This window comes from Ictidomys tridecemlineatus, chromosome 2 (genome assembly GCF_052094955.1).
Source record: "Ictidomys tridecemlineatus isolate mIctTri1 chromosome 2, mIctTri1.hap1, whole genome shotgun sequence".
In the NCBI taxonomy this organism is placed as follows: domain Eukaryota; kingdom Metazoa; phylum Chordata; class Mammalia; order Rodentia; family Sciuridae; genus Ictidomys; species Ictidomys tridecemlineatus.
The window spans coordinates 23256180-23268052 of record NC_135478.1 but is presented as its reverse complement, the minus strand read 5'-3'; the positions used below and the strand labels follow the sequence as shown (position 1 = coordinate 23268052).

The following is an 11873-nucleotide window of genomic DNA, read 5'->3' as shown; positions in this document are numbered from 1 at the left end:
TCTCCCAGTTGTCTTGTCTCTGAGGAGTTTCCCAAGGCAAGGGGATTTCACTTTTAAAACTGGGGAAAGAATCTGTTCATGCGGTGCACACCTTCATTCCCAGCTTCTTAACAGGCTGAGGCAGGAGAATTGGAAGTTTGAGGCCAGCCCAGAGACCTTAGCAAGACCTTGTCTAACGAAAAAGAAAAAAAAAAAAAAAAGAAAGAAAAGAAAAAAGAGCTCAAGTGAAGTAGTAAAGCCTCACTGAGTCTGTAAATCAGGCACAGGCCAGGTCACCCAGGAGCCCTGGCTGGCTGTGTTTGCTTGGGATTCCTCATGCCTGCTCTCCATCTGTCATCTTTAAGGCAGAGATACATTGCATCTGTCTTCTGGAGCCCTCTCAAATCATTCTGGGGATGAGGCTGGGAATACATACATACACGGAGGCTGAGTGACGAGGCGGATTACACCATCCTTGTCCAAAGGCAGAGAGGTGCAGGGAGGGGAGGTTGTTTTCAGGCTATTACAGTCTGTCTTCTGGAGCCTGCTGTTTCTCAGTCTCCAAGGTCCTTTTCCTGCCAGTCCTTCCCTCCAAGTGGGATCTGTGGAGGACTGGGCAGAAGTTCATGCCGGAGGCTCCCTCCAATCTAAGGAGGAGCCCAGAGTGAATAGCTGGCAGTTGATTCAGGAATGATCCGGAGCCAGACGGCTTGGGTTTGAATTATTACTTAGGAGCTGTGTGACTTTGGCAAGTTTCTTATTCCTAAATAAATAAATAAGTAAAGTGTGTGTGTGTGTGTATGTGTGTGTGTGTGTGTGTTGTAGATATAAATATAGATACACAATATGCATTTAGAACAGTGTTTGGCACACAGTGAACTCATTAAATGAATAAGGTAAGTTTTTCCCTGGACCTCAGCCACCTGTGGCCTCTCCAGGTCTCAGATGCTATGTCCTTTTGGTCCAAAGACGAGTGCCCTTCAAGGCACTGGCTGGCAGTCCTGGCTTCCCTCTGGCTGAGGGAACCGCTTGGGCAGGCCAGGTGGGTTCTGTTCCAGGCCTTTAGGGGATGGTTCCGCTCAGCCTCTTGGTATCAGAGAATCACCTGAATCTGTTAGACCAGGACGCAAGAAAAGACCACTGACTCCAATTAAAATCAAATTAAAGCAAGCTTATTATTTCGACCAGCCGGACTGCCTTTTCCTCCCAAAACGGTGGGAACAAGACAGCAGCCCCACCTTTCCTACAGCCCAGCTTTATAGCCCAGAAAGTTACACAAAGGGGGGGGGGTTACAGATAACAGAACTCTGACAAGCATCACACTAATGGTAGTTTACATTTTTTGCTGGCCCCAACATCAGAATTTATGAAGACCATTAGAGCCTCAGAGAGGGTCGTTGTCTGGCCAATATTTATGAGGTGTCACTAAAGTTTCAGAGAGGGCTGCTATCTGGTCAGAGAGCCAGGCATGGGTGAGTTCAAGGCACGGGCAGGCATTCCAAGCAGGTTCAGAGTTTGCAGTAATTTATAGTAAAGCTGAAATTAGCTTTTCATGGCTTTGTGGCAAGATGGCTCCCAATTTAATAAAAGATCAGGTTGAGTCTATCATTCCCCCCTTTTCTTATGTGTCCCTTTCAAATCTTTGATAGGGTAGAGGAAGAGCACTGAGGGAATTTTAATCCCTCAGGTAACAGTCTCCAAATTTTTAGAACTCGCCCAAAACCGGTCTCCCTGATTTTACCTGACTTAATTAATTACTTATATTGATAATCTATTTATTTTTGGCTCCATTGTTGTAAGAAGACAGGCGTCACTCATTTTGGCTTCTTCTGAGCTGAGAGAGGGTGACGTGAGGGGGCATGGCATGAGGGACATGAGTTGCCTTTTAGAAGTCAGTTCGGTTTGAAGTCTGATTGGGGAAGAACAGGTTGTAAAGTCATCTGGGGATGGGTGCTTCTATGAGAGAAACAAAAACCATGAGTACTGAGTAAATGTTGCAGCAGCTGGGACATGTCACTGTATAGAAGTTTCCTCACCAGGCTTTAACAGTTATCAGAACTGTAAGCATAACATTTAACTTTTAGTGTTACAGATGTCCTTCCCCATAAGATTCAGTTTAATAATTTAATGTCATCTGATCTTGCAAAATTCTTTTACTAGTATGAGCTCTGTGTCTAATAGAGAAAACTTTAATTCTGTTACTCAAGGCTGGATAATCATACTAGCAAACACGAAGCCTACCTGTGTAGGTTAGGAATAACTGTAGGCCTTAAACTAAAAACTTCTGTCTCTGGCAGCTCCTCTTGATAGTCTCTTTTTATAGTTATCAGGCATTTCTGTCTGAGAATCCTTCTTTGTAGCCTCTAGTCTTACTTATTTTGGGAGGCTAACATAAAGTATATACCTTAAATAATAATAATAATTATTATTATTATCATCATTATTATTTAAAATGCCCAGGAATGGCTGTATTTTGGTTTTAACTGTCTTTGCTAAGTGTTTAAGGTGAAGCAGTCAAACTGACTTTTGTTTCTATCTATTGTTAACAGTCAGCTGAGCTTTTATGGGAGTCATTCCTGGGGAAACTTCTCAGTTCTGCTAGTGCCATTTGCGCTAGGATGGGTCTAGGTCTTGCTTGACCATGTGGCTTCCCTCGGAAGCATCAGGGATGTCTCCCTTCTCTGATGACCCTCCTCTTCATAGCAAATGCACTGATTGGCTTTCTGTTCTCCAGTGGTCTCATTAGTCTCCCTGATCAGGAGGTTATGTGGCCCAGAGTTGCAAAGCTCTTTAGAGAAGTCCCCTGTTCCCTGGATTCAGACTGACTCAGAGGGCAAGAGCCAAATATTGGTTTTTCTGGCCCTTTTAATTTAACTTTAATTTTAAAACTTAATCTTAAACATTCAGCAAATAAATTTTAACAGCCTTATATTAAAAGTACTGGGCTTTAATGTCTATAACTTTATAATTATTCATCTTTTTATTAATTGGGATCTGTATTATCCTATCTGTTTTGTAGGTGATGGCTTATTATCTCAAACTAACCCATGTTGTGTTCTTAAAGCAACACTTCTGTAAAACACTAACAGGGAATCTTTAGATCACTTATAAGGAAATTACAAAATAAAATTAACAAGAGTAAAAACACTTAGTTCGTGTAAAGCTACCCTGAATTTTTGGCTGAGTTATACATTATATCCCCTGTTTGAGATCCTAGTAATCTTGACAGAAAAAAACAACAAAAATCCAAACTTTTGAACATAACTTTAAAGGAAGTAAAATCTGGCCTACTGCTTTCATAGTCATTCTCACATGTAGTAAAATGGGACACAGAGCCTCATCTCAGGTAAGGCAGGGCTCTTTATAAATCTTTTTTTTTTTTTTTTTTAAAGAGAGAGTGAGAGAGGAGAGAAAGAGAGAGAGAGAATTTTTAATGTTTTATTGTTTAGTTCTCGGCGGACACAACATCTTTGTTGGTATGTGGTGCTGAGGATTGAACCAGGGCCCCACGCATGCCAGGCGAGCGCGCTACCGCTTGAGCCACATCCCCAGCCCATCTTTATAAATCTTAAGTGTTTTAGTTCTAAAGCTGATCTTTGTATTTTTAAATATCATTTTACAAAGTTTACATAAATTGTTTGAGGTCACATGAACATTAGCTAACACCATATGATATCACATTTAAAACATGAATTAAAGAAAGGCTGAAAGTTTTTAACCTTTACATAGATTAAGCTCTCATTAACTTAAAAATACATTTAAATTGTTCCTCAATGTAAGAAGTAACAAAACTTTACATATCTTATTGATAACAGGTAAATAAATCCCCAATATATTTTTTACCATACAACTTTCGAACACCATCTTGATATAATGCTCTTTCAAAGTTTCTACCTTACAGACTTGTATACCTGGAAGATATGAGCACATTAATAGCATCACAATTACATTGATGTTTCTACATTAACCAAGTTTAGCTTTTAAAGAAATGGCAGTACAGTGCTCTAAAATAACAGTTCTTATTTAACCAGTTGTTTAATTTTTATGGTTGCTTGCTCTAGAAAAAATAAATCTTAATAAACACAATGTTATGGGTAAACTTATGTTTTACGAAGTTTTTGTCTCTTTAACACATGACTGATTTTTACAATCTTATACAGACTTTAGTACAAACTTATACAGACCTTAGTAAATCAATCAGATATCCAACAAAAGTACTCATGAGTAATCCCATATCAAATTTACTTTACTTATTTATCAAAATATTAGACAAATGTATTGAACAGTGTAAACCATTTTTTGTTGAAGGAAAAGTCCTAGAACCAAGGCATATTAGACATTTTATAGACATTAATATTTTATGAGTTTTTTGAACACCTAGAAAAACTTGTAAGCTTAAATTTTAAAGACATTTATTTTTATCTGTTTATCCAATTTAAATTGAACCATTTAAATCACATGAATTAAAGATCTTTGGATCCATTTTTTTAAATTTGTTTTTATGAGCGCTCCTTATATATGTTAATTTGTATATCATATATATGATATACGGACATATGTATATATAGACATACAACACATAACAAAAGTGTGCACACATAACAATAGTAAAGGCCTTAGTAACTTTTCGCAGGTGAAATCTCCATTGCAATGTTTCAAAAACTCCACAGTTGGTCAAAGATAGGACTGATCAGAAAAACATTAACCTAGGTCTGTAGGGTCAAAATCATGAGCTCAAAAAAATACAGAATCTAAGGGGAAAAAAGTCCTAGTAAAAATGACTGGCCAGTAATTAGTAAATACCATACAATTTACTTCTTTTTTTTTTTTCCTTAGGTCTCAGATCAGTCTCCTACTGAGCTTGCAGGCTTCTTTCATTTGCATTTCAACATAAGTCCTGGCTGAGGTCTGGAAGGAGCAGGAAAAAACTGCTATTCTGAGCAGACACCTCAGGCCTAAGGCATTTTAACTATAAGTCATAATTTTCAGGTTCGAATGTTGAAAATTATGATACAAGTTTAAGATACAATTCACAAAATTTTATATCTTTACATCTTGTTTTGTCAACAGATACCATACTATGATTTACTATCCTTGTCCAAATTAATGCACTGGTACACACAGTAACATTTTCCCAGGCTACCCAATTCAAAATTGGTGAAAAAAAGACTGAATGATTGGGAAGTTACTTGCCAACTTGAAAGTAGAGTTCTTTAGTTTTCCATCCTAAGTATTTAAGTTCTCTGGCATGAATTATCTGAAATCATAAACTAAACAATTACCTAAACCCAACTTTTAACTGCAGCATTGTGCAATGCATCAAAAACCCATTCAGATACCAGATTGTTACAATAAAACATCATCTTTTAGACACACATTCAGCCAAGATCATTCCCAAAAAACAATTTATAATATCAACACACTATTGCACATGTCTTAAAGGGTCAGAAACAAAGACACAAGACAGACAGAGAGGAGCTCCAGACTATGGCTGACAGACAGAAACCTTTAAAACAGAGCAGATAAGAGAAAAATCTCCTACACCAGTGGCATCATAGATGTCCCCACAAGGGAACCAGATGTTTTCACAGAGGGGCAACCTGAAATATAAAATCAAGGGTCTCCATGGCGTCTTTACTGCATTAAGTGTCTCCTTTTTCTTTTTCTCTTTTCAAGAAGATAGAGGTGGCATAATCCTTACAGTGCAGGGAAAGAAGGAGGGAATCCCCGAAGCAACAGGGATTCGGCAGCTGCTGGGAGTCCCTCAGTCCCTCTATTACTTACAGGATTCCACCCCCAAGCACACTCCATCTCCTAACATTTCAGTAGTCAGTTCTCAAAAAGTTCTGGGGATGGGGGGGGGTATCAAAATTTGTAACTGAAAGTTCGGTTCCTGACCTCAGAGCCAATTAATGCCAATTTAATAATGAGGACAGGGTTTTGAGAAAAAGAAAAAGGGAGTTTTATTGCTTTGCTAACAAAGGAGAAACACCGGGGACTCTGCCCAAAGGTTGTGACTCTCTTGATCTGGAGGGACAAGGGGTTTTAAAGGAGTCTCACTTGTTAACCTGGGAGATACTCAGTTCTTAGGTCCCCAGCAGGCATTGCCCTCCTGCAGTGGGTGTGATCCAGCAGCCAGCCAGGGGCTTCTCTCCTCCTGCTTAACAAAGGGGGGTAAAGTTCATCACAGTTCCTTAAAACACAGTCCAAAGGGGTGTCAGGCTTCCTTGCTTTATTACCCATATTCACGTCCAATATCCTTAAGTTTTCACCACAGAAATCACACAACAAAACGCACAAAAACAAAAACAAACAAACACACACAAAAAAACATATAGAACACAGAACAAAAACAAGAAAACAGAAACCCGGCGCCGAAACAGAAAAACAGAGGAGCAATGCAACGTCTTGCTAAAGCTCCGCGGTAGGAGTGCGTGCGTGCCCGTTGGCACCTCTCTACCCTTCCAGAGGAATTCCCTACAGAACAGAACAGAAGACAGAACGATTTCTCGTTACTGTCCGGACAGGAGTATATGTGAGCCTCGCCAGGCCACCTCTCTGTCATCAGAAGAGATCTCCCTTAACCGGATATCAGATGTTATAAAGGCGCCACTTACCTATGGAGGCCTCCTCCACCAGGTGCTTGCTAATAGTTTTAGTGCGGCAGTTCACTGCAGGGTTCTGGGACGGAAGGCTCACCCTGAGGCCTTGGAATGTCTCAAGTTGCGCACCCCCTAGAGTGGCTCTCCAGCCCGGAGCCCTGGAGCGAAGGCCGGCTTCAGAATTTCCAGCAGTCTGGTCTTGTGATCTGGTTGGGCAGGGTCATCTCGCTGGGGCCTCCAAAATGTTAGACCAGGACGCAAGAAAAGACCACTGACTCCAATTAAAATCAAATTAAAGCAAGCTTATTATTTCGACCGGCCGGACTGCCTTTTCCTCCCAAAACGGTGGGAACAAGACAGCAGCCCCACCTCTCCTACAGCCCAACTTTATAGCCCAGAAAGTTACACAAAGGGGGGGGTTACAGATAACAGAACTCTGACAAGCATCACACTAATGGTAGTTTACATTTTTTGCTGGCCCCAACATCAGAATTTATGAAGACCATTAGAGCCTCAGAGAGGGTCATTGTCTGGCCAGGGAAGGCCAATATTTATGAGGTGTCACTAAAGTTTCAGAGAGGGCTGCTATCTGGTCAGAGAGCCAGGCATGGGTGAGTTCAAGGCACGGGCAGGCATTCCAAGCAGGTTCAGAGTTTGCAGTAATTTATAGTAAAGCCGAAATTAGGTTTTCATGGCTTTGTGGCAAGATGGCTCCCAATTTAATAAAAGATCAGGTTGAGTCTATCAAATCCAGAAAAGGGATTTTCTGCTCTGGGATCAGCTCCAAGGGTGGGCAGATTTGAGATGAGTGTCCAGCCTCCTGCGAGGGGAACTTTGTGACTACTTCATGAGAGGCAGCTTTTGAGAGTAGGATATGATGTCAGAGGCCTGGGATCAAATTGCCAGTCTGACTCTTACTATTTATTTGACCTCTGAATGTCTTCCACTCTCTGCACATTCATGCTTTCCTGTGTGATCTTCCAAGAGCAGAATCTGAGACAAGCATTTGAACGTAAGTGATTTAACTGGAAGGGGATCCCAGGTTCGCAATGAGGGGGTAGAGGAGTGAGTAATGGGAAGGAGGAACATCATTACCTCTAAGCAATTGGGGCTTCATATCCTAATTTCCTTTACAGATAGTTCACTGTTAGTATGGGGAAACACAGTGAATTTTTTTTTTTTTTTGACATGAGTTTGAAGCCATGGGGAGCTTTAGAAACACAGTGGATTACACACACACACACACACACACACACACACACACACAGTAATTTGCACTTCATTTTTTAAGGTTGATTTTGTATCCTGCAACTTTACAGAATCATTTATTAATTTTAACAACCTTCTTTTTAAAATGGAGACTTAGAAGTTTCCTATACAGAAGAAATCACTTCATCAGCAAACAGGGACAATTTAACTTCTATGATTTGGATCTTTTATTCTTTTTCTTGCCTAATGCTCTGGCTAGGACTTCCATTGCTAAGTCTGTTCAACACAGAAGTGTTGAGAGTGGGCATCTTTGCCGTGTTCCTGATTTTAGAGGAAGCTTTCAATTAAAAAAAAACATTGATTATCATGTTAGCTGGGAACTTTTCATATATGTTGATGTGTTTTCCTTCTAATATATTGATGTATTTCTCTTCTAAGTCTATTGAGAAATTTTATCATGAAAGAATGTTGATTTTTTTCCCTCCTTCCTCCCTCCCTCCCTTTCTTTTTTTTTTTTGTACTGGGGATTGAGCCTACAGGCATTTACCACTAAGCCACATTCCCAGGCCTTTTAATTTTTTCATTTTGAGATAGGTTCTCACTAAGTTGCTTAGAGCCTTGCCGAGTTGCTGAGGCTGGCGTCAAACTTGCCATCTTTCTGCCTCAGCTTCCCTAGTTGCTGGGATTACAGGTGTGCACCACCATGCCCAGCTAAAAGGGTGTTGAATTTTGTCAAGTGCTTCTTCTGCATCTATTCAGATGATCATATGATTTTGTCCTTTATCTTATTAATGTAGTGTATCACACTAATTGATTTTTTATATGTAGAGCCATCCGTGCATCCCAGTGATAAACTTCATGGACCTGGAGTTTAATCTTTTTTTTTTTTTTTTTGGAGTTTAATCTTACTGGAGACCCTCTGAGAGGTAATGCAGAGCATGATTCACCTGGGGTGAAGAATGTGGGGTATTTGCCCAACAATCCTTATACTCCCATTGGTTGGGTGTTGTTACTGGAAACACTAACTCAACCCCCTCCCCTCCACTCTTGAGGTAGAAGGATGCAAGTTTTTGAGGTAGGAAGCTCTCAGTATGTATTCTGTTCACCCAAACTACAGCAGACCCTGAGAAGGAGTGAGATGATGTCATGAGGTTGGATACAGGTGGCATTTGCTGTATTAGGTCCCTCCATCTGTGAGATGAGGGTAACAATAATAGTCCTGCACCACTGAGTTGCTTTGAAGATTTAGACCACTGTTGTACAATAGAAAAAGAACATGAACCATATAAATGAGAGCCAAATAATTTGCATGAGAGCCATGATAAGTCATTTAAAATCTTCTAGTAGCTATATCTAAAATAGTAAAAAAAAGAAGGTGAAATGAATTTTAATAATGTTGTTTTGACCCTGTATTTGTCAGCTTTCTATCACTAAAACAAAACACTTGAGATAAATAACTTATAAAGACAAAAGGTTTATTGTGGCTCATAGCTTTGAAGACTTCAGTTCATGATCTATTGACCCCGTTGTTTTGGGTGCATCATGGTGGAAGTGCACAGCAGAGCAAGTTCAATTGTAACATGAGTCAGGAGGAAAAGATAAAAGAAGGGGCTTACAAAACTCTTTGGGGGCATGTCCCCAATGACCTATGGACTTCCCCTTAGTCCCCACCTCTGAAATGTTCCAGCACCTTTCAATTGCATTGCCTTGGGGACCAAGCCTTTAACATATGGGCCTTCAGGGAACATTTGTGATCCAAACTATAGCAGACCTAAATTTCCAAAATATCATTTGTCTATGACTCAGTGTTGAAATGATTAATGAGATATCTTGAACTGAATCTTCAAAATCCAGTGAATATTTTACATTTACAACATACATCTCATACCGAACACTAATTTTTCGCCAGTAACATTTGATCTGTATTTAACTTCAATAAAATTTACAGTTGAAAAAGTAGATACTCACATTGCCCAAACCTACTTAAAAGGTTTCCAATAATGGATTTGAGTGTCTGTTTTTAAAAATTTGAGTGAACTAAAGCTAAATAAAACTAAGAAAGCAGTTCTGGCATTTTTCACCCTGGTCATGTTGCAAGTGTTCAGTAGCCAGCTATGGCTTCACTGGAAAGTCCAGATGCAGAGGACTGATTTCAGAAAGGCATGTATGGCAGGGGGGCAGCTCTTGGTGGCTGTGGCTGTGACTCTGCTCATCAACAGAGGAAGAAAGGTGCTGGCCTGGAGTCAGGGGTCCTCGTCCCTCATCCTAGCTCAGCCCTGACAACTCCCTTCTGTGCTTGATTGTCCCGGTTTCTGAAATGTGTAAGGTAACCATCAATGACATTTAAAGGCCTCTCCAGGTTCTAAAAATCTAAGTGACAGGGAGAGATGAGTCCAAATGTTTGTTTTATAGTACGGAAAAAAAAAAAAAAAAAAAGAACTGTCAAGAAAGGAAAGCAATTTGGCCGTGGTCCACAGCCAAAAGGAGGGTAAAGGTGTTAACATGGGATTGACTTTTCTTGGCCTCCAAACACTTTCCCCAGCACTGCTGATTTTCAAATCTCTCAGCCCCAATGCTCTGAGCTCCTACAATGTATATTTGATCTCTCGGAATCTTCACAGAAGCCTTGTGAGAAAGGTATTTGCGTGTTCATTTTGCAGGTGGGGAAACAAAGGCTTGGAGAAGTTAGGTTGAAGGGTTCCAAGTGACATGGTGGGTGAGAGATGGTGCTAGGGCTGGAACTCAGGTTTCCTAGCCCCTAGGTCAGGATCAGTGTTTCCTAATTCTAGCTCCTGGGATACCTTGTGTGGAGGGATGTGATGGGGATGAGATGGACCTGGGTTGGTCTCAGGCAGGACCTTGTTATCATGACAGTGTTTCAGTTTTGCGCAGGTGGGAGCAAGAGAAAACTGGGATTTGGCTGTCCTTGGTCCTCCAGGTTGGAGATTTGATGACAGCCCTGTAGTGCCCAGTCTAGGGCTCCAGAGCACCTGTGGCTAAGAAGGTGACCTTGATCAGTTCTGGGGTCGGGGGGCCATGGCTTTGATCTTGTTTGCCTCCCCTGCTCCCCTGCTCACTGGGAACCAGGCCCTGTGCTAGATGATTCCCAGGACACCCCGGTTCATCAGTGTGAGTCACTATGGAGCTCACAGTCCAGTAGGAGACTGACCCAGTGGGGACAAAGGTACCAGCCTGGTGTTGGAGGGCCAGTGATGGAGACAAACTGGGAGCATCTAGGGTGTTTTTTTTTCTTTTTTTTTTTTTTACTTTGTTTTAATTAGTTACGCACGACACTATAACTATATACTTTGATGTACCATACATAGATGGGATAAAATTTCTCATTTTTCTGAGTATCCATATTGTAGAATCACATTGGTCACACAGTCACATACATACATACAGTAATAATGTCTGTTTCATTCTACTATTTTTCCTATCCCCACATCCCCTGCCTTCCCCTCCTTTCACTTCCCTCTACCTAATCTAAGGGAACATTATTTTTTTTTTGCATTACAATTCTTAATACACATAAATACTATGCTTTTTTTTTCTGTTTGTATATAAAATATGTTGACATCCAATTCAAGTCTTCATGCATGTACTTTGTATAATAAAGACCATCACATTCCACCATCCTTGTTACTCCCCTACCCCCTCCCTTTCCCTCCCACCCCTCTTCCCTATCTTGAATTCATCTATTCCTCCCATGCTCTCCCTCCCTATCCCACTATGAGTCAACCTCCCTATATGAGAGAAAACATTCGGTATTAGTTTTTTTTTTGAGATTGGCTGACTTGACTTAGCATTATCTTCTCCAACACCATCCATTTACCTGCAAATGCCACGGTTTTGTTCTTTTTCAATGCTGAGTAAAATTCCGTTGTGTATATATGCCACATTTTTTTTTTTGTATTCATCCACTGAAGGACATCTAGGTTGGTTCCACGGTTTAGCTATTGTGAATTGTGCTGCTATAAACATTGATGTGGCTGTGTCCCTGTAGTATGCTGTTTTTTTAAAGTCCTTTGGTATAGTCCGAGGAGAGCATCTAGGGTGTTTTTATGTAATAGGTATCCTATG

At 40.6% G+C, this 11873-nt stretch overlaps 1 long non-coding RNA gene across 1 annotated transcript; it reads right to left on the bottom strand.

Annotated features, from left to right (window-relative positions):
* Nucleotides 1-1737: 1737 nt before the first annotated feature.
* Nucleotides 1738-6707, bottom strand: LOC144369774 (uncharacterized). Its single transcript, XR_013429532.1, has 2 exons — nt 6597-6707; nt 1738-1935 (listed from the first exon to the last, which is right to left on the bottom strand). It is a non-coding gene; the product is annotated as an uncharacterized LOC144369774 (long non-coding RNA).
* Nucleotides 6708-11873: the final 5166 nt, after the last annotated feature.